The sequence below is a fragment of the Sorex araneus genome, chromosome X (assembly GCF_027595985.1).
Source record: "Sorex araneus isolate mSorAra2 chromosome X, mSorAra2.pri, whole genome shotgun sequence".
Classification (NCBI taxonomy): Eukaryota; Metazoa; Chordata; class Mammalia; order Eulipotyphla; family Soricidae; genus Sorex; species Sorex araneus.
Genome location: NC_073313.1, coordinates 338,259,229 through 338,280,359, shown reverse-complemented (window position 1 = coordinate 338,280,359; position 21,131 = coordinate 338,259,229).

The following is a 21,131-nucleotide window of genomic DNA, read 5'->3' as shown; positions in this document are numbered from 1 at the left end:
TCCATGTCTATCCATTTATAAGCAAGTTTAATGACTTCATCTCTCCTAACAGCTGCATAGTATTCCATTGTGTAGATGTACCAAAGTTTCTTTAACAAGTCATCTGTTCTAGGGCACATGGGTAGTTTCCATATTATGGCTATTGTGAACAGTGCTGCAATGAATATATAGGTACAGATGTCATTTCTACTGTGCTCATTTGCATCCTTGGGATATATTCCCAGAAGTGGTATTGTGGGGTCATATGGAAGCTCAATTTCTAGTTTTTGAAGGATTGTCCATATAATTTTCCAGAAAGGATGGACCATTCCCACCAACAATGAAAGAGTGTCCCTATTTCCCCACATCCATGCCAGCACTGGTTATTTTTCTCTTTTGAATGTGTGCCGGTCTCTGTGGTGTGAGATGATAACTCACTATTGTTTTGATTTTCATCTCCCTGATGACTAGTGATGTGGAGCATTTATTCATGTTGTTTTGGCCATTAGTATTTCTTTTTTGAGAAAACTTCTGTTCATTTCTCCTCCCCATTTTTTGATGGGGTTGGCGGTTTTTTTCTTATACAATTCTTCTAGTGTCTTGTATATCCTGGATATTAATCCCTTATAAGATGGGTATTTGTAAATATTCTTTCCCATTCTGTGGGCTCTCTCTGTATTTTGGTCACTGTTTCTTTTGAAGTGCAGAAGCTTCTTAATTTGATGTAGTCCCATTTGTTTATGTTTGTTTCCATTTGCTTGGTTGGTGGTGTTTCATCCTTAAATATGATTTTTGTTTCAATGTCATGGATGGTTCTACCTACATTTTCCTCCATGTACTTTATGTATTCATGTCTGATATTGAGGTCTTTAATTCACTTTGATATGACTTCTGTGCCTGGCATTAGACAGAGGCCTGAGTTCATTTTTTCCAGTTAGCTATCCAGTTTTGCCAGCTCCACTTGTTGAAGAGGTTTTCCTTGTTCCACTTCACATTTCTTGTTCCTTTGTCCAAGATTAAGTTGCCATATATTTGGGAGTCTGTGATAGCATATTTAACTCTGTTCCATTGGTCTGCAGGTCTGTTTTTAGCACAATACCATGCTGTTTCAATTACTACTGCTTTTTAGTAGAGTTTGAAGTTGATGAAGGTGATGCCACCCATCTTCTTTTTCCCAAGGATTGCTTCAGCTATTCATGGAGGATTATTGTTACATATGAATTTCAGGAGTGTTTTCTCTATTTCTTTGAAAAATGTCATGGATATCCTGATAGGGTCTGCATTGGACTTGTATAGTTTTTTGGGGCAGTATTGTTTTTTTGATCATGCTAATTCTCCCTATCCATGATTAGGGGATTTCTCTCCATTTCCTAGTGTCCTCCTTTATTTCTTGGATTAGTGTTTTGTAATTTTCTTTGTATAGGTCCTTCACCTCTTTTGTTAAGCTGATTTCAAGGTACTTGATTTTGTGAGGTATTATTGTGAACAGGATTGTTTTTTTAATGTCTCTGTCTTCTCTTTCATTATATGTATATATGAAAGCCATGGACTTTTGGGTGGTGATTTTGTAGCCTGTCACTTTTGCTATATTGACTTATTGTTTCTAGGAGCTTTTCTATAGTCTTTAGAGTTTTCTAACTATAGTATCATATCGTCTGCAAATAGTGATAGCTTGACCTCTTCCTTTCCTGTCTGTATGCCCTTGATATCTTTTTCTTGTCTAACAGCTATGGCCAGGACTTCCAGTACTATATTGAATAGGAGTGGCAAAAGTGGGCAACCTTGTCTTGTGCCCAATCTTAGAGTGAAGGCTTTTAGTTTTTCTCCATTGAGAATGATACTTGCTGTGGGCTTGTGGTAGATGGCTTTGGTTATGTTGAGGAAAGTTTCTTCCATGCCCATTTTGCTAAGAGTTTTCATCATAAATGGGTGCTGGATCTTGTCAAATGCTTTATCTGAATCTATAAGTATAATCACATGGTTTTTATTATTGCTTTTATTGATATGATGAATTTTGTTGATTGACTTGCAAATGTTAAACCATACTTGCATCCCTGGGATGAATCTTACTTGGTCATGGTGTATGATCTTTTTGATGAATCATTGGATTCTGTTTGCTTATATTTTGTTGAGGATCTTTGCATCTGTGTTCATCATGAATATTGGTCTGTAATTCTCTTTCTTTGTAGTATCTTTTTCTGCTTTGGTACCAGGGTGATATTTGCTTCATATAAACTGTTTGGAAGTGTTTTTGATATTAAAATCTCCTGGAGAAGCTTAAAGAGGATTGGGAGTAATTCCTCTTTAAAGGTTAGGAAGAATTCACTAGTGAATCCATCTGGACTAGGACTTTTGTGCTTGGGGAGATTTTACTACTGTTTTCAATTTCCTTGATGGTGATAGTTCTGTTCAGTTATTCCAGGTCTTCTTGATTCAGCCTTGTAAGTCTATAGGAATCTAGGAATTTATCCATTTCCTTGAGGTTTTCCTGTTTTGTGGCATAAACATTCTCAAAGTAATCTCTGGGGATCCTTTGAATTTCTGTAATTTCTGTTGTAATGTCACCTTTTTCATTTCTAATTCAGTTTATCAGGGTTTTCTCTCTATTTTTTTGTGAATCTTGCTAGAGGTTTATTGATATTGTTTATTTTCTCAAAGAACGAGCTCTTGGTTTCATTGATCTTTTGGATTGTTTTTTGGGTTTCCATTTCATTAATTTCTGCTTTAAGTTTTATTATTTACTTCCTCCTGTTTGGATTGAGCTTCTTTTGTTGGTCATTCTCCAAGCTGTGAAGTTAAGTTGCTTCTATGGGCTCGCTCCTCCTTCCTGATGAATGCTTGTAGAGCTATAAACTTTCCTCTTAACACAGATTTTGCTGTGTCCCATAAGTTTTGGTAACTTGTGTCCTTGTTTTCGTTCATTTCCAGAAATCTTTTGATTTCCTCTTTGGTTTCCTTTCTAAGCCACTCGTTGTCCAATAGTGAGCTGTTTAATTTCCAGGTGTTTGATTTTGTTTTCTGTTTGTGTGTGTGATTTACTTCTAATTTCAGTGCATAGTGGTCTGAGAAGATCGTTGATACAATCACTATCTTCTTAACTTTATGGAGGTATGTTTTGTGGCTCAGCATGTGGTCTGTCTTGGAGAATGTTCCATGCACACTTGAGAAGAATGCATATTCAGCTTTTTGAGGATGAAGTGTCCTGTATATATTTACTAAGTCCATTTCTTCCATTTTTCCCCTCAGATGAAGTATGTCCTTGCTAAGCTTGAGTCTAGTTGATCTATCAAGAGGTGATAAGGCAGTGCTGACGTCTCCCACTAGTGTTGTGTTGCTATTGATGTCTTTCTTCAAGTCTATGAGTAGTTGTTTTAAGTACTTTGCTGGTCCCTCATTAGGTGCTTATATATTTAGTATTGTTAGTTCTTTTTGTTGTACAGATCCCTTTATCAATAAGAAATGCCCTTCACTGTCTCTTGTGACCTTCTTCAGTCTGAAATCAATGTGGTCTGATACTAAGATGGCTACACCAGCTTTTTTATGGGAGTTGTTCACCTGTACGATTGTTTTCCAGCCTTTGACTTTGAGCCTGTGTTTGCTCTGATTGTTGAGATGTGTTTCTTGCAGGCAGCAAAATGTTGGGTTCAATTTTCTAATCCATCCTGCAACTCTGTGTCTTTTAATTGGTGCGTTGAGCCCATTGACATTGCGAGAGATTATTTTTATGGGGTTTTGTCCCATTTTTCTGCTAAAATTTGGTGTATTTGAGGAGCCTGTCTTGACTTAAAGTAGCCTGTTCAGTTGTTCTTGTAACCATGGTTTTAAGTCTATGAAGTTCCTGAACTGTTGTTTATCTGTGAAACTGTATGTTGTTCCTTCTGTTATGAATGAGAGTCTAGCCAGGTAAAGTATTTTTTGGTGAGGCATTTATTTCATTGAGTTTTTTCACTATCTCCCACCACTGTTTTCGGGCCATGAGGGTTTCATCAAACAAGTTGGCTGTGAATCTTAAGGATGCTCTTTTATAGGCAATTTCTTTCTTTGATCCTGCTGCTTTCAGGATTTTGTCTCTATCTAAGGTTTTGGTCATTTTGATCAGGATGTGTCTTGGGGTATTTCTATTTGGATTTCTTCTAGCTGGTACCCTTTGGGTAGAGGCCATTTCAACATGACCCAAGTAATACTGCATCCTTGAACCCTCGCATTGACCCACTGACCTGGGTGACCTGACTGAGGATAGCTGAGAGCTGTCCTTGGATTACTGAGCTTTGCCAGGAGATTACCTGAAAAATTTGTTAATTTGAAATGTGACATAGCTTCTGCAAGGTTAATCCAACAGACTGATCTAAATGTAGAAAGCATAAGCAGAAATTTCTCTTATAAGTAGGGGATAAAAGGAAAACTGGTTATATACCTCCAAATATGTAAAAACCTGCTTTTATTAGTGTAGAAATAGGATAATTTTATTTATTTATTTATTCATTTATAGAATCACCGTGAGAGATACTGTTACAAAGCTTTCATGTTTGAGTTTCAGTCATACAATAATCAAACACCCACACCTCAACCAATGCACATTTTCCACCACCAATGTCCTCAGTTTCTTCCCCCCATCCCAACTGTCCCCCTGCCTTTCTTTATAGCAGACAATTTCTCCCATAATCTCTCTCTACTTTTGGGCATTATGGTTGCAATATAGATACTGAGAGGTTATCACATTTGGTCCTTTATCTACTTTCAGCACACATCTCCCATCCTGAACAATCCCTCCAACTATCAGTGACTTCGTGATCCCTTCTCTATTCCAGTTGCCTTCTCCTCCAACTCATGAGGCAGACTTCCAATTATGGAGCAATATTCCTGCCCCTTGTATCTACTGTCATTGGGAGTCTATCTCATATTATGTTATTTTATATTTCACAAATGAGTGTAGTAATTCTATTTCTGTCCTCTCTTTCTGACTCATTTTAGTCAGCATGATACTCTCCATGACCATCCACTGATAAGCAAGTTCTATGACTTCATCTTTCCTAACAGCTGCATAATATTCTATTGTGTAGATGTACCAAAATTTCTTTAACCAGTTGTCTACTCCCAGGCACTCGGGTTATCTCCAGATTCTGGCTATTGTGAACAGTGCTGCAATGAACATACAGGTGCAATGTCATTTCTTTTTTTTTTTTTGCTTTTTGGGTCACACCCAGAGATGCTCAGGGGTCACTCCTGGCTCTGCACTCAGGAATTACCCCTGGCCATGCTCAGGGGACCATATGGGATGCTGGGAATCGAACCCGGGTCGGCCGCGTGCAAGGCAAACACCCTACCAGCGGTGCTATCGCTCCAGCCCCGCAGATGTCATTTCTACTGTGCTCTTTGCACCCTCAGGATATAGTCCAATAAGTGGTATTGTGGGGTCATGTGAAAGCTCAATTTCTAGTTTTTAAAGGAATACCCATATTGTTTTCCAAAAAGGCTGGACCAGTTGGCATTTTTACCAACAATGAAAGAGAGTCCCTTCTCCCCACATCCGCACCAGCACTGGTTTTCCTTGTTCTTTTTGATGTGTGCCAGTCTCTGTGGTGTGAGATGTATCTCATTGTTATTTTGATTTGCATCTCTCTGATTAGTAATGTAGAGAATTTTTTTCATGTGCCTTTTGGCCATTTGTATTTCTTTTCAAAGGAAGCTTCTGTCCATTTCTTCTCCCCATTTTTGATGCAATTGGAGATTTTTTTCTTGTATAATTCTACAGTGTCTTGTATATCCAAAACAGGAAAATTTAAGCAAAAAGGTTGGGATTACAATAACTTTGAAAACTGCACCTTGGAATCCGGGGGAGTCCATGATGTACCACAGGGTCATGCAAGAGAATCTAGGACTCCGCTCTTTCCACACCCAACCCATTGCATCTAGAGCATCTGCATTTCCATTTGCTCCAATGTATATTAGTGTCACATGTACAATTTCATTTATAAACAGACAATGTGATGGCTAAGAAAAGAAAGACCACTGAAATGAAAGACCATTAATTTCTGTTCTAGTCAGGTGATTGGGTGAGGAAAAAAATCTTCTGGCAGCAAGGGTGTCATGATGCCTGGAACAGCAGGTCTTTCCAAATAGCTTTGCCACCTGGGTGCCTGACTGCTTTTGAATGCTCTCTCTTTGCACGAAGTAGCACTCCCTCCTTGCTCTGGGAGAATCACTTAGAAGTCCTCATAATCCGCAGGGGATGTGTTAAAACTGGAAGGTCTACACCCATTCCAGGAGTTTGAGGTTCAGTGTCTCTTCCCTGCTGTGTTTAGTCTTTTACCAGCGACCTCTACTACGGCAGGGAGCTCTGGGTCAAAGGAGTGACCTCTAGCTACAGGTCCAAGAGTTCATGCTGACTGTGGGGTCAGGCCACTCCTTACGTCCCTGATCCACCAGCCACGGAAAGAAACCCGCTGATTCACTGCCTGAGTTGTTTCCCTTCCCATCCTTTCAAGATAAGGGCTGTGAAGAATGAGCGGGCAGACATGCTCTCTGCTCCCACCGGAAGTCCTGATTCAGCTGTTCCTGCTGACTCCAGCAGAAACCCCGAGAGTGGGAGAAGGGGAGGGCAGCCGTGGGCAGTCTTCTCTCCCCCCACCCCCGCTACGGATGAGCTCTTTACACCCGTCATCCTAGTGGGTCCCCACTGCTGAGTAGGGTTACCTGGGCATGCACCCCTTCACAGATGGACCGCCGAGTGCCCTCAGGGGTAGATCCCTACAGTGCTGATCAGGCTGTCTTCCGTTCCCATGGTGATTCCCACAGAGCCCCACACAGACTGGCTTTCACCTCCTCCCATTCTCTGTAACCTCCATTAAGTAGGAACAAAAGATGAATACGCAGAAGCTATTTAATGAACTCAGCTGGTGTGCAGGGCTTTCAGCTCTTCGCTGTAGCAGGTCTGGGGTTGAGAAGCAGCTGCCTCTCAGGCTCTTAAAGTCCTACAGCTGGGCTGTCCCTGACACATCCCTCCTTTTGTCAGATACCACATCCAGCAAATGCTGCTGAGATGCTTTCTGGTTTGGGGGAAGACCCCCTTGCCCTAAATTCTGCGTGCAACACACCTACAAGAGAAATGAATAGGATGTCAAAGGAAGGAGGGAATGACTGCAACCCCCCTCCCCCTCTCCCAACACAGGGAAGGGAACCCATGATGGAGAGCATGAGAGTATGTGGAGATCTGGTTTTCCTTTCAACTTGGTGCAAGGCTCATGAGAAAGTCTTGTGCTTTCCACCTGTGAAATGGAGTGAACAGGGGGTTACCAAACAAACAAAAAAAACTGACAAAGATTAAAACCAGAAATTGGAGACACTCTCTTGAGTAGAGAATGTGAGAGGTAGATATCCTGTTACACTGTGTTTTATGAGCTCACAACCACTTTTCTCTAGAAATTTTTTCTCATTCCTTTCCCATCCTGACTCAAAGATTTCTGACAGAAGAAGTCCTGGCCAGTTTCTTTGGTCTTTGATGCAATTGTATTCCGTCTCATTTTCCTGGTCTGTCCTTCAGGACCTTCACCTGCCAACCTGAGCAGCAGATCATCCACATGAGCATGGTGTCACCCACAACTGTTCTACCCGAGTCTGGATGACATCACTATTTACTGACCAAACCAGAAAAACTCATTATGCATACCTGTCTCACCTGAACTTGGGGGTCACCCACACTTACTCACCTGAGTTGCAGGGTCATCACACAAATATCGGGGCACTATGCTTTTTTGAAATGATACTGCAGGAACTTCTTAAACTTCTGTGGCACTCTGTTTAGGAGCAGACTAGGCATGTTTTCCAGTGAGTATCCCCTGAGAATTGACAGAGAATCAGAAAGCCTGTCTTTCCGGAATTGTTTGGATGATTGAGAAAAGTTGCAAGAAATGCAAAATAAACCCAAGAAACCCACAAAACCACACAAACAAAAAACACCCTACTGAAATAGAGGTGAAGTAGGAGAAACAGAAGAAAATCAATTAAATATTAGAGCAGAAGCCCAATAACAGATGAGACTTGATGTTCTCCAGCCCTGGTACAGATGGACCCACCCTAAGATTTTCAATGCCTTCTACCCTGGGTTGAAACTCACATCCATGTCTGCAGGGCATGTGATTTAAGGGACGCCTTGAGCCTCCCATAGAGATATGTTTGAGATAAAGTTACATATGCCAGGTCCAAGCACATACATGGACTATATAACTTATCAGTGTTCTCCTTTTCCTCTTTTACTGAGATAGACTTGGAAAAAAAATTGCCCACTCCTGGACTTTTCCAAGGTCCTCATAAAATATCCACTTTAAATCAGTTCTGTGTTTTTGCCATCAACCTGTTTTCATGTCTTCTTGGGAGCCCTACTGTTTGGCAGGGATGGAGAAGTTCCTGGAGCTGTGGAAATCTTGGGTCTTTCTCAGAACAAAAGAAGTAGACATTTCCCAAGTGAAAACTAGATACTGTAGAGAAGGGAGGCATGACCAGAGTAAGATGGGCAGCACTGGCACCAAATCCCCTGCTGGAGGAAAATAACAGAGGAGGGAAGTCACAGTAAGTATGAGGCAAACGCAGAAAGATTTCTATGCTTTATCCCTAGAAGTTTCAACTCCTGCCCATAAGGCTCAGATTCAAGGATTCTGTATGGACCTAAATGTGTGAAGTGAGCGCATCTATCAAAAGGTTTGACCTGCTCATCTGCCCTATTAATTTGTGCCTAGAAGACATGTACCCTAGGATTAATAGTTGGGTATTTTTTTGGTTTGTTATTGTTTTTCAATTACATTTTTGTTGAGATAACTTTGGTTTATTTTAAGGGTTTATTTTATATTTCTTATCTCATTAACTTTCAGTGTTAGCATACCACTACCACTAGTCCACAGTCCCCATCCCTTTGGTAAACTTCTTATCACCTGGGTACACTCATTGTATGGCCAGAATTTAAGAATGTGCTTACTATAGATGCTGTCAATTTCTATGCTTGTTTTTTATATATGAGTGAGATCATCTGGTATTTGTTCTTATAACTTATTTAATTTAGCATAACGTCCTATATTTCCATGCTGACGCAAAATTTAAGATTTTATCTTTTGAATAAACAGTATTCTACTGTGTTTATGGACTATATTATCTCAACTACTGGTCTGATGGGCACTTGTGTTTTTTCCAAATCATGACCATTATGACTAGTCTACAATAAATATAGATATTTGCAAATATTTTTGCAACTATATTTTTGTGCTCTTTGGACATAAATCAAGCAACGGGATTATATCTATAGGTCTGTTTTGAATTTTTCCATAAATCTATGTCTTATTTTCTATTCAACACAAGATTTATTTTCCATTCAACATTGTATGAGGATTTCTTTTCAACACCCCGTTACTAGCACTTGCTGTTTCTGACTCCTTTGATGTAGGTCATTCTTACAAGTATGAGTATATTGTGATACCTCTTTACTTTTTTGATTTATGTTTATGATACTAAATGACAATGGGCATTTTAATGTTGCTACTGGCCATATACATGTTCTCCTTGGCTCAGCACATCTCACAATTTTTATTATGTTTTTAAATTTTATATTATTTTATGTCTTAGCACAGTAGGTGAGGCATTTGTCTTGCATGTGGCTGACCTGGGTTCGAGTCCTCTGTCCCTCTCGGAGAGCCTGGCAAGCTACTGAGAGTATCTCGTCCGCACAGCAGATCCTGGCAAACTACCCATTCAACATGCCAAAAACAGTAACAATAATTCTCTATATTATTCAAGTTTGGTATAGATTTGCTGTGATTTCATAAAAATGAAAACACAGGTTGTCTTTCCTAGACTGTCTAAATCCCCTCTTGAATTATTTTTAGTTACAACTCAAATACCTATTACTTTTTAATTGCAATGCAACTTTACATTTTCTGAAATAGGGTCATTTGTTGAGTGGAAGCAATGAGAATAAGAACAAGGGCTATTCTTGCATCAATGGGGTACACGAACACATCACTATTGCCCAAGGATGCTTTGCTTGAATAGCTTGCCATTCTGTTCTCATTTTATCCATCAGATCTGAAGCTGTTGAACAATGATGACTTTTACGGTTCCTCATAGAAGGACTTAAAATAGATAAGGTATGCTACTTACAATGTAAGTGTATGATCTGTGTAAAATCACATGGCACAAAGGAAAGGTGAAAGAAAAGAAATGAAATGTTCACATTTTCCTTGCACTTTAGATTAAATTCAGATATCCTTTCTGACAGAATGGAAATAGACACTGCTCCTTAATCCACTCTTAAGTTACTAATTACTAGATGTTAATTCCTCCGAAGGTGGATGTGCTTATTTTTATGTTGGAGTGCATTTAAGATTCAATCTAAATTTAACAAACACTAACTTCTTTTCAAGTTCATTTCTAGTTCAATTGAACTCATTTACAGGAAGGACACAAAGGATGCAGAGCATCCCTAGCCCCATTACTAACCTTAATCTTCAGATCCTTTGCTTTCTTCCAATCCATTCTTCTCTCTGAATACTCTCCCTTAATCCACACTCACCATGGGTGCTCCAGAGGGTAGGCAGAGACTAATCAATGAATACCAGAAAGGTGCCCATGTACCACACAAGCAGGGTTTCAGGCACATGTGTTCGCACGTGTATTTTCTCTGCTCAGTGGATTTACTTCCACCAGTCCCATGCCTGGAACTCTCAGCACTTTAATGTTCTTGAGGTGAATAATCTTTTTGCTGGAACTGAATTCTAGGATCTGGCTAAGTGTTCGAGTGCTTCAGAGAGTCATCCCATTTCCCAGTGGTTTCTCTTTAAATCACATTAGGAGCAGGATCTGAGACCACCGGGAGTGCAAAGACACTTTTGAGGAAGGCCAAATATCAGGGCAAATGACAGCTGCCCTCCTCCTTAATCTGAACCTAGGTCCTCTGATCAGATTATTGATCTTTTAAAATACCCAGAATTATTCCACAATGAAATCTATATATGCTAAATTAGTCAATGGAATTTAGCATGAAGCAAACTAAACTGCACATATATTATTTTCATCTTTGAGAGGCATCCGCATGGCACAGCATAATGGTAGGCTGTGTGGAGGCAGAAGTCTCAGCAAACGTCACTTGCTGCTTCTTAGCTGAATGCACAGCAGGCACATTACATAAGGTTTCCAAGCCTTAGTTTCTTCACCTGTAAACATAGCAATATTGCCCTCTCCCAGGACTGTCTGAAGATGACATGAGTGCTCAGCAAGACTTGATTTGTGGTGAATGTTAATGCGTAGAAGCTCTTATTGTTATGAAGTGCAATTGAAGGGTTCTCTTTCAAGACCAGGAAATGAGTGTGAGTCTAAGCTTCCCCACATATAGATCCGTGAAGAATGCTTTCTAGCTATTCTCAGTAGACAGGAGTAAAGTGCATACAGTTAGAAATGAGATAAAGTAAGTGACTCATTGTTCTAAATCTTTTATTTCCTCGCTAGTCATATGGAGTAGCTTTCCCATATGACAGTGTTGTTAGGAGGATGTATTGAGGTAGAAGGTAAAAAAATATTAAGCAGAGACTATATTATACTTTTGTGACTTTCATTGACTGCTCAGAGGTCTAAGCACAGATGTCTCTGGCTCAGTGAACCTGGCTCTAGGCTAAGCCAAGAGAAGGAAAAGAGAAAGGAAAAGAAATGGTTTTGTTGATCTAAGATTCACAGGCTGAAAAAGGTATGGTGATGAGTCTTTTGGTTTACTTGTTTGATACATGAACAGTTTGATATTGGCTTCTGATTTTGTTTCTAAATGTAAAAATGCTTGCTGAGATTATAAATATGGAATTAGACGGTCATGATGTGGCAGCCCAAATAAGTATTTTGACATCAGGGAATAGGTAAGACTTAGGTAAAAAAAGTCACTATGTCTACTATGTCTCTGTTTATGTTTTATATATATGTATATATGTATATATATGTGTGTATATATATATATATATATTTGCTTTTTGGGTCACACCTGGCAATGCAGAGGGGTTACTCCTGGCTCATGCACTCAGGAATCACCCCTGGTGGTTGTCAGAGGACCATATGGGATGCTGGGAATCAACCCGGGGTCTGCCATGTGCAAGGCAAATGCCCTACCTGCTGTACTATTGCTCCAGCCCCTATATTCTATAAAATTTTTAAGGGACCTCATATTATCTATTTTACAAATTGGAGGTGAGGTGTGCTCTGCAGAAACTGATATCTAAAGGCATTAGCTACAAAAAGCACTTATTACTATAACCTGAAAAAAATATGTTTTTCTACTCCACCCATAAGACATGCTTTAGCTCAGCAGCCTGATCTCGAAGATTACAATCCTTAGAGAAGAGCACGGATCTTTACCACCTGCTTTCTGGACAGAGAGATGAAGAAGGGAAGTCAGAGCTCACGGCTCACAGGATGTATGCTAGGATTTCCCTTTACCTCTTTCCAGTAGGTCTGCTGACAGCAGCTATTCAACTCTTCACCAGTTCCTATAACTCATAAAATACTCCTTGCTCCTTATTCTACTTTTCTTTTGTCTCTACTTATAAAACAGTGTATTCTGCTTTTATCTATTGTGGTTTCCTTCTCCTTTTTTTCCCACTTGATATAACATATATATGGTGGTAACCTCCTTAAAAGTTTAGAAGTAGCTGTTCACATGACCAACTAAAGCTTGCATATGCAAATGTATGTGTATTTGTGCCTGTATGAATTGTGTACATTCACATAATATGTGTGAATGTATACACAAGCACATGTATATGTGCATGCACTTGTTTTTATATAAATATGTACATATATGCATGTGTGTGCATTGTTTGCAATGTATATGTGAATATACATATCGGTATTTACATATGTACATCTGTATGCATGCATGTTTACAGGTGAGTAGGATGTATGATTTATCCTTGTGTATTTTTTAACCTCCTATTTAATTTATACATCTGTCATTAAAATGCTGCTTCTAACTTTTAGCCAAATGTCACTTTCCCTGCTGCTATGGGCCAAAGTTTAATCTGATAACAATGCCGTCCATTTGGTCTCTCTGATATTTTGTTTGTCCTTCAGACAAAGCATTCATGACAGCTCATGCAATCATTTACTTGTCTAACTCTGTGACTTAAATGTGAGTTTCAAAAGTAGGGGCCAAGTCTGGCTAATTTTTGCCTCTAAAGCAATTACAACAATATCTGGGGCATAGTGGACTTCAATGTAATGAATAAAATAATTAATAAATGAAGCTAATAAAATTACTATATAAATAATACATGGAGAGAAAACATTACTGGTAGACCATTTACTCTAGTGTATGCACATAATTAACGCAAAGACATAATTACTACATGTTAGCACAAGATAGGCTGTACATCAGAAAATGATGTGGTTCAATGTCAAATTTGGGTGCTCATAAATTTCCATCCTGTGTATGCCATAAAAATGTGCTAAGATTTTCTGTGTTTATAGACATATTTGAAATCTGTCTTCACCAGGGCCCCTTGGAGGTGGTGGGTTGAGTTTCCCTCCCTGTCCCAAGCAGAGCCCTGACAGCCAAACACCTCCGGAACCCAGCCACATCCATGCTCAAGGCCCCTCTCCTTATGGTCAGATGAGTCTCAGCATGAAGGAACCACGAGAGGAACCCAGATGTGCATGACCCAGGGCTGAGAATTCCAAGCCTGCTCGGATCAGGACTGGGCTGGCCTCTTCCGCCCAGATCCCCCATTTTCCAGTAGCTAGGCAGTCACACCCAGAAACTGCCCTGGTGCTGTGTAATCCCATCAACGGCCAACATCCAGAAACTGTAAAACCAAGCTCCCGGAAGCATTTTATAGCCTAGTTCTCCCTCTGAAAGAACCTGGCAAGCTACCGAGACTTTCCTGCCCACATGGGAGAGTCTGGCAAGCTCCCCGTGGCATATTTATATGCAAAACAAGTAACAATGATGGGTCTCATTCCCCTGACCCTGAGAGAGCCTGCAGTGTAGCACTGTTGGGAAGGATGAATAAAGAGAGGTTTCTAAAATCTCAGGGCTAGGATGAATGGAGACGTTACTGAGACTACTGGAGAAAATCGATGATCAATGGGATGATGATGATGATGATGTTAATGATGATTGGTATACAGGAAATAACAAATCGTGTCAAGTCTGATGATTCTTAGAGATGTGTATATTATGTAATTACTACCAGAACAATCCTCTACCCCCACATGCAGTCACAAAGAACTTGTCTTGCTTGTGTTTCTCCCTAAGAGATCAGGCATTAAAGTGACATATTAAGTAACATGCAATATTATTGCTAAGAAAACATTTAGCATGTTATTAAAGTTTGAGGATAGATGATTTGAATTATGGCATTACTTCTTCAGTTAGTAATAAACTGTGCACATAACTTCCCTTCAAAAATAAAAAAATACATATAAAGATAAGGATATACCAAAGATAAAAATAAGCCATACAAAGATAAGGGATGCAAGAACCTCTCTAGAGAAGTTACCCATTATTGATTTATCCCAGAAACGCTTGCTGAATGTCCACTAGCTTGTAAGCCCTATGTTAGATGATTGGAACAAAACCAATGGCCATGTAAAAACAATCAGTTTAGAAAGCACTTGATAGTTGGTTGTCCCAAAACAGAGGAGTGGCATAGGCGTAGAAGCTAGATAAGACTTCATGAAACTAGGGAGACTCGACTGAGGTCTCCTGAGCCTGATTATAAAGCTTATTAGGCCACATGGGAGAAAAAAGTACGTAAAAGTAAGACCACATGATGGCTATAGGAATCTCCCAGCAATGTAGCATGATGGGGGAAGTGGCGAGGGGGGATTAAGAACTGCGAAGATGGTGGTAAGGGTAGGGAACTTAATCATGGAAATGACTTTCAGGGAAGACACTTTGCTAGCGCCTGTATGGGTCAGGAGCTACTGGGAATTTTTTTTAGCAAGAGAACACTATCAAGTATACAAGTATTCAAGCTGATTCCTGATGCTCTGTGGGAGATGGAAGAGATAAAAGGGCACAAAGCAGCAGGTATCAAAAAATGACCAACTCAGGGAAGAAGCCCACTGGTGTCTTAATTGACCTCACATCTAGATCACTAGTACTACCTTCTGGGATAAGTAACCTTGAGTTTAAGGGAGTAGGCAGAATCGAAAAAAATCGAGCTGCCTGAATTTTGGAAGAGCACTTTATAAAATAACTGAGACAGGAAGAATTGGTGTGATAAGTATAGATGTCATTGTCACTGTCACTGTCATCTCGTTGCTCATCGATTTGTTCGACCGGGCACCGGTAACGTCTCTCATTGTGAGACTGATTGTTACTGTTTTTAGCATATCCAATACGCCACGGGTTGCTTGCCAGGCTCTGCCGTGTGGACGCGATACTCTCAGTAGCTTGCCCGGCTCTCCGAGAGGGGTGGAAGAATCGAACACGGATCGGCCACATGAAAGGCGAACGACCTACCACTGTGCTATCATTCCAGCCCAAGTATAGATGTAAATTAATAAATGTATAATAGTAATATATATGTATATGAATATACATATACACATTTCTACATATTGTACACTATGTAGTAAGAGACATACACACTTGCAAATGAATTGACATATCTTTAGTCCTTTGTACTGTCTTAGAATAGCTATGACTATATCTATGCCAAGAAAACATACTGTTTTCAAATACAGTTTTAATTTCCAAACAGCCCTTTAAATATAATGAAAGTGAGGAGAGAATATGGTGGCGGCATGACAGCAGGCATGAGAACTGGCAGAGAGGTGGCAGCTCTCATTGCTTGGAACAGCAGGATCTCTGGCGTCATAAAATTTGTGCATTAATGACCATAAGTGTGCTTTAATGGTGATTCAATAAAAGAATAAATTTTAAAAAATACAAAAAAACTGTGCTTTAAGTATTTTCTCTCAAAAAGAGTGGCTTTAAGTGGAACCAAACCGGCCCCTGTGGCAGAGCACTGGCCAGAGTAGAACTCGTGAAGATGGCAGTGGTACCCATGCAAGCTCCAAAGCTAATGGAGCTACAAGAGCTGCAGCATCTCTCCGTGCTGTGGGAAATGGCCCCATGGCAGCAAAAGTTCAGCATGAATGAATAGGGCTCTTCGGGTCCAGTTTGGCACTACCACAGAGCACGGGTCCTGAACTTGAGGGGAGTGCCTGGATTCCCTCTATGAACACCAGCTCAGCAACTCACCAGCATCCCCACCGTCATTTCTTCCTTGGACCAGCCCTCACCTACAGTGCCACCCACAGCATATTATGGAGTAAATCTCCCTGAGCACCGACTGTCTGGAGATCGAGAGGATTGGTGTCTAAGGCCCATCCAGACGGCCCAAGTCACAGATGGTAGCAGTCCTAGCCCCAGCACTGGTCCCTGTCAGGTCCAAGGCTGCCTCCACCACTAGGGTCTGCCACCAGTGGTCAACCTGGACATGGGCGTGAGGGCGTCAGCATCCTCATGGTGCCCTCGGCCTTCCTGATATCCCCAGTTTACTGCTATGTCTCTGGCCAGACTCCAATAACTCATGACCAAGTTATTTGAGAAACTAAACTGCTAAAAGTTAGATTGTGGGAGCCACGCCTACAGACCAACCTCTTGCTCAGCCATGTAAGCTCAACTACTGGCCTTGCTCCAGAGACTCATAAATGAATCCTCGAAAGATCAAAAGCCACAGATAATCTCAGACTCCCACAAGGCTGAACAGACAGGAATAGACTGGCATGGGGTGGGGGAGGGGATCGCCTGGTGGCTGCTCAAGCAGAGATCCTGGTAGCCGCTTGCCCCCACAATCTCAACTGCCACCATGCCCCAGCCAGACTCCACCATGTTAGGATGGGTCTCATCGAGATATTAGTCTGCTGGAAATTCGAGAGTGTGAGTTTTGTCCCTGAAATCTCCAGGTGTTTTTTGGTATTGAGATGAAATTGGTTACCTCCCACCACTTCCCTATACTCCTGGAAACATTGTCGGTCACCCCATGAACTAACTCTAGCACCACTGTGTAAGCTATTCTACTGACCTTGCTTCAGAGACCCATAAATAAATTTCAAAAGAGATCAAAAGTCACAGCTGATCTTTCACCTGTGGAAGACTCAACCGACCAGGGCAGGTGGGTTTGCCTAGTGCCCACCCAAGCAGAATCTCTGGCAGCTGCTTGCTTCTACAATTCAAATTTAACTCCAGGCCCCTGGCTAAACTCCACTGTCTTGGGATGGGCCTCAGTGAAATATTAATCTTATGAAAGTTTGGGTATGCAGATTTTGTGACTGAAATCTCCAGGCTTTCTCAGGGTCAAGATGAGATGGGCTACCTTCCACTCCCCTCCACACACACTTTCCTGTACCTCTAGAAGCCCTGGCAGTCACATACACACCCCAAAGGTTCAGCCCAGTTAAAAGCCACTCCAGGGGCTGGAGTGATAGCACAGCAGGTAGGGCATTTGCCTTGCACACAGCCGACCGGGTTCAATTACCAGCATCCCATATGGCCCCTGAGCACTGCCAGGGGTAATTCCTGAGTGCAGAGCCAGGAGTGAACCCTGGACAGTGCCGGGTGTGACCACCCCCCCAAAAAAAGCAAAAAAAAAATCTACTTCAGGTGTACCTTCCCAATAAAAATACTGAATTTCCTGAACAAACACGATGAGTTCTATTGCACCTGTATTGCAAACCACAATGCATGAAAGGAAAGAGATAGAGGGGGAGAGAGAGAAAGAGAGAGAGAATAAAGATGCCTCCAATAGAGGGAGGAATGGGGATATGGAGGTATGGAAGGATGGTGGCAGAGAAACTGGGGACATTGGTTCTGGGAAATGCACACTGGTTGAGTGTTGAGTGTTGGGACATTGTAGGACTGAAACCCAATCATAAATGGCTTTATAATGGTCTATTTCATGGTTTTCCAATAAAAACTTTTTTTAAGTAATGGAAGACTTGCTAATTACAGTTCACAAAGTCCTTTAATGTAATAGAATAAAGTAAGTTCTCTGCCTTTATTTCCTAAGTTAGCTCATATATTAAATATTGGAAGTAAGTTAACTTCATCTAAGGGTAGCCAAGCATTATTTAAGGTTAAATGATTTTCTAAGGTAACACAAAAGTATAAACCACTTATGTAGGGCAATACCCACCTGGATTACTCTGGAATAATTATCCTCCTACTCCAGCCAATTGGTACTTAGTTTGTGTTCTGATTTCTGATTCATGACAAACTTCACAGATCATTTACACTAGAATCATCACTTTCCAGGCAGAGAGCTTAGACCTGGGAGGAGATGCAACTTGTCCTAGGTCATGCAGGTTGTCAAGGGATGCCTGGAGCCCGTCCCAAGAATTCTGCTCACTAACTAGTGCTTTTTTCCATTGCCACATAACCTACCTCACTATGATATGCAATTAAAAAATGAATGCATAGGTGCTTTTAAACACACAAAAAGAAATATTTGAACCAGACCATAAAAGAAGAAAATTCCAAAGTCACTGCATAAAAAGTTGCGTTCTACCTCATATAATTATTTATTAATAAAATGAGAAAAAATCCTGAGGCATAGCTGTGAACTTTGGATTCATAACACTTCTGAGGTCTGTGAGCTAACTGCAATTTCAGGGAAAAATGTAATGTGTGTGTATACTTCGGGTATATGTTTATAAGTGCATTTACTTCTGGGAAGTTAATTTATAGGTTTTATCAATTTTTAAGGAAATGTACCTAAAATGACAGGCAACACTAAAACCTGGAAGCTTTCAGACCAACAGAGAACCACTGATGGAATAATGTAATTTTTGATAGTGATGGTTTTGACAAACAAGTTGAGTTTTAATTTGGACTGAAAGAAAATGTGGAGGAAAATGTGAAAATGGACTTTTAGGACACTTTATGCATTTATGAACAGCCATTCAGGAGTTCGAGGCTTGGGGAACTAAAAGCCTCTTTCACTCATCTGTGGTATACTTGGTTGTGATAGATGTTCACACTTACCTGTTCAATTGTCCATTTGGTGCCTGAACTGCTTACACAGCTGTATGTATCTCTGTGCACATTGAAAAAAATGATTATACAACTGTGATTTACCAAGTTGTACACAATAGAGTTGTTCTAGAGATTAAATGTTCCAACACCAAACCCACGATGAGTGTGACCTTCCCTCCACCAAGGTCCCAAGTTTCCCAACCACCACCCCAACCTGCCCACTTGCAGGCACCAACTGATTTACTTTATATTGACTGTTACAATAAAAAATGCAAAAGGAATAAACTATAAAAATAGAAGTGAATGTATGATCATTATTCTATCTCAGGATGATATTACTAAATTCATTATCTGATAATCGACTGTGCTGATTAGTGCTAGTTGAATCTTCTGTGTTTTTTTTTTTTGGTTCATTCAGGCTTGTGGTCTTCTATGCTTCTTTACTATCAGATTTTCTATGATACTACTGGGCTTACTATACTATGAAATTTTGAGATGTTGTATGGCTGAAAAGCATTGTAGTATAAGGAGCTATAGATATGGAACAATTTGATGGCTTAGCAGTTTGTTGAAGTTCAGTTATGTTGCTGTGACCATGTGTGAGAGGCTGTCAGGATTGACTGTGGGCTGCTGTGCCTTCAGGAAGAAAGGGGGATATACCTGCTCCCATCTGAGAAGGTCCTAGAGCTCTCAGCCAGGACCAGTCTACCATGAAGATTCATCAGTATCACATTTGTTTGATGATACTGTCCAGTTCTCCTCCTCCTCCTCCTCCTCCTCCTCCTCCTCCTCCTTTTCCTCCTTCTCCTCCTCCTCCTCCTCCTCCTCCTCCTCCTCCTCCTCCTCCTCCTCCTCCTCCTCCTCCTCCTCCTCCTCCTCCTCCTCCTCCTCTTCTTCTTCTTCTTCTTCTTCTTCTTCTTCTTCTTCTTCTTCTTCTTCTTCTTCTTCTTCTTCTTCTTCTTCTTCTTCTTCTTCTTCTTCTTCTTCTTCTTCTTCTTCTTCTTCTTCTTCTTCTTCTTCTTCTTCTTCTTCTTCTTCTTCTTCTTCTGTCTGGGTTTGTATAAAAGTATGCCACTGGTATATTTTTCTTGCCTAACTGCTATGGCCAGTACTTCCAGTACTATATTGAATAGAAGTGCGATAGCCAGGAACCTTGTCTTGTGCCAGATCTTAGAGGGAAGGCTTTTAGTTATTCCCTATTGTGAATGGTCCTTGGCATGGGCGTGTGCTAAGCAGTTTTAACTCTTTTGATATAGGAAACGAAGAAGTCAAGCTATCACTATTTGCAGATGATATGATACTATACTTAGAAAACCCTAAAGACTTTGCAGAAAAGCTTTTTTTCTGCATAGTAAAGTGGCAGGCTACAAAATCAACACCAAAATGTCCATGGCTTTCCTATATACATATAATGAAAGAGAAGAAAGAGACATTAAAAACAATCCTGTTCTGGCCTATCCGCAGCTGCAAGAGTGTGAATCCAGACCCAGCAAAACCTCTTTCGGCATGGGCAACTCCTCGCAGAATGTCTCCAGCCTGAGAACTAAGCCTCGGCCGGGTGCCCGCCCGGGAGGGGAAAGGTATTTCTCTCTCTCGCCTCTTTCTCTCCGGGGATGAAGGGCGCGGTGTCTGCCATATTATGATGACCACAGATTGGGTTTTCAAGCCTGTAATGATCCAATATCTGGAAGAAATCTCCCTGGACTTAGTTGTTGAAGTACAGAAATTCAAAACTGTGCGGCTGAAGTAGCGGCCGCGCGACCTCATTTGTCTTCACAGTAGGTCTGAATCTAGTGGGGTACTCCTAGCAACAATAGTGAGGTTTGTGTTGAAATATTGAATGTAACCAAAGTAAACAGAAAATAAAATGAAACTTATCAGTTACAAGGCGGGGGGTCGGGGGGCGGGATTGGAGGTGTACTGTGTTTTTTTTTTTTTGGTGGTGGTATATGGGCACTGGTGAAGGGATGGCTGTTTCAGCATTGTATAACTGAGACCTAAGCCTGAAAACATTGTAATCTTCCATATGGTGATTTAATAAAATGAAATTTTTATTAAAAAAAAAAAACAATCCTGTTCAGAATAGTACCTCAGAAAATCAAGTACCTGGGAATCAACTTAATTAAAGACGTGGAGGACTTATACA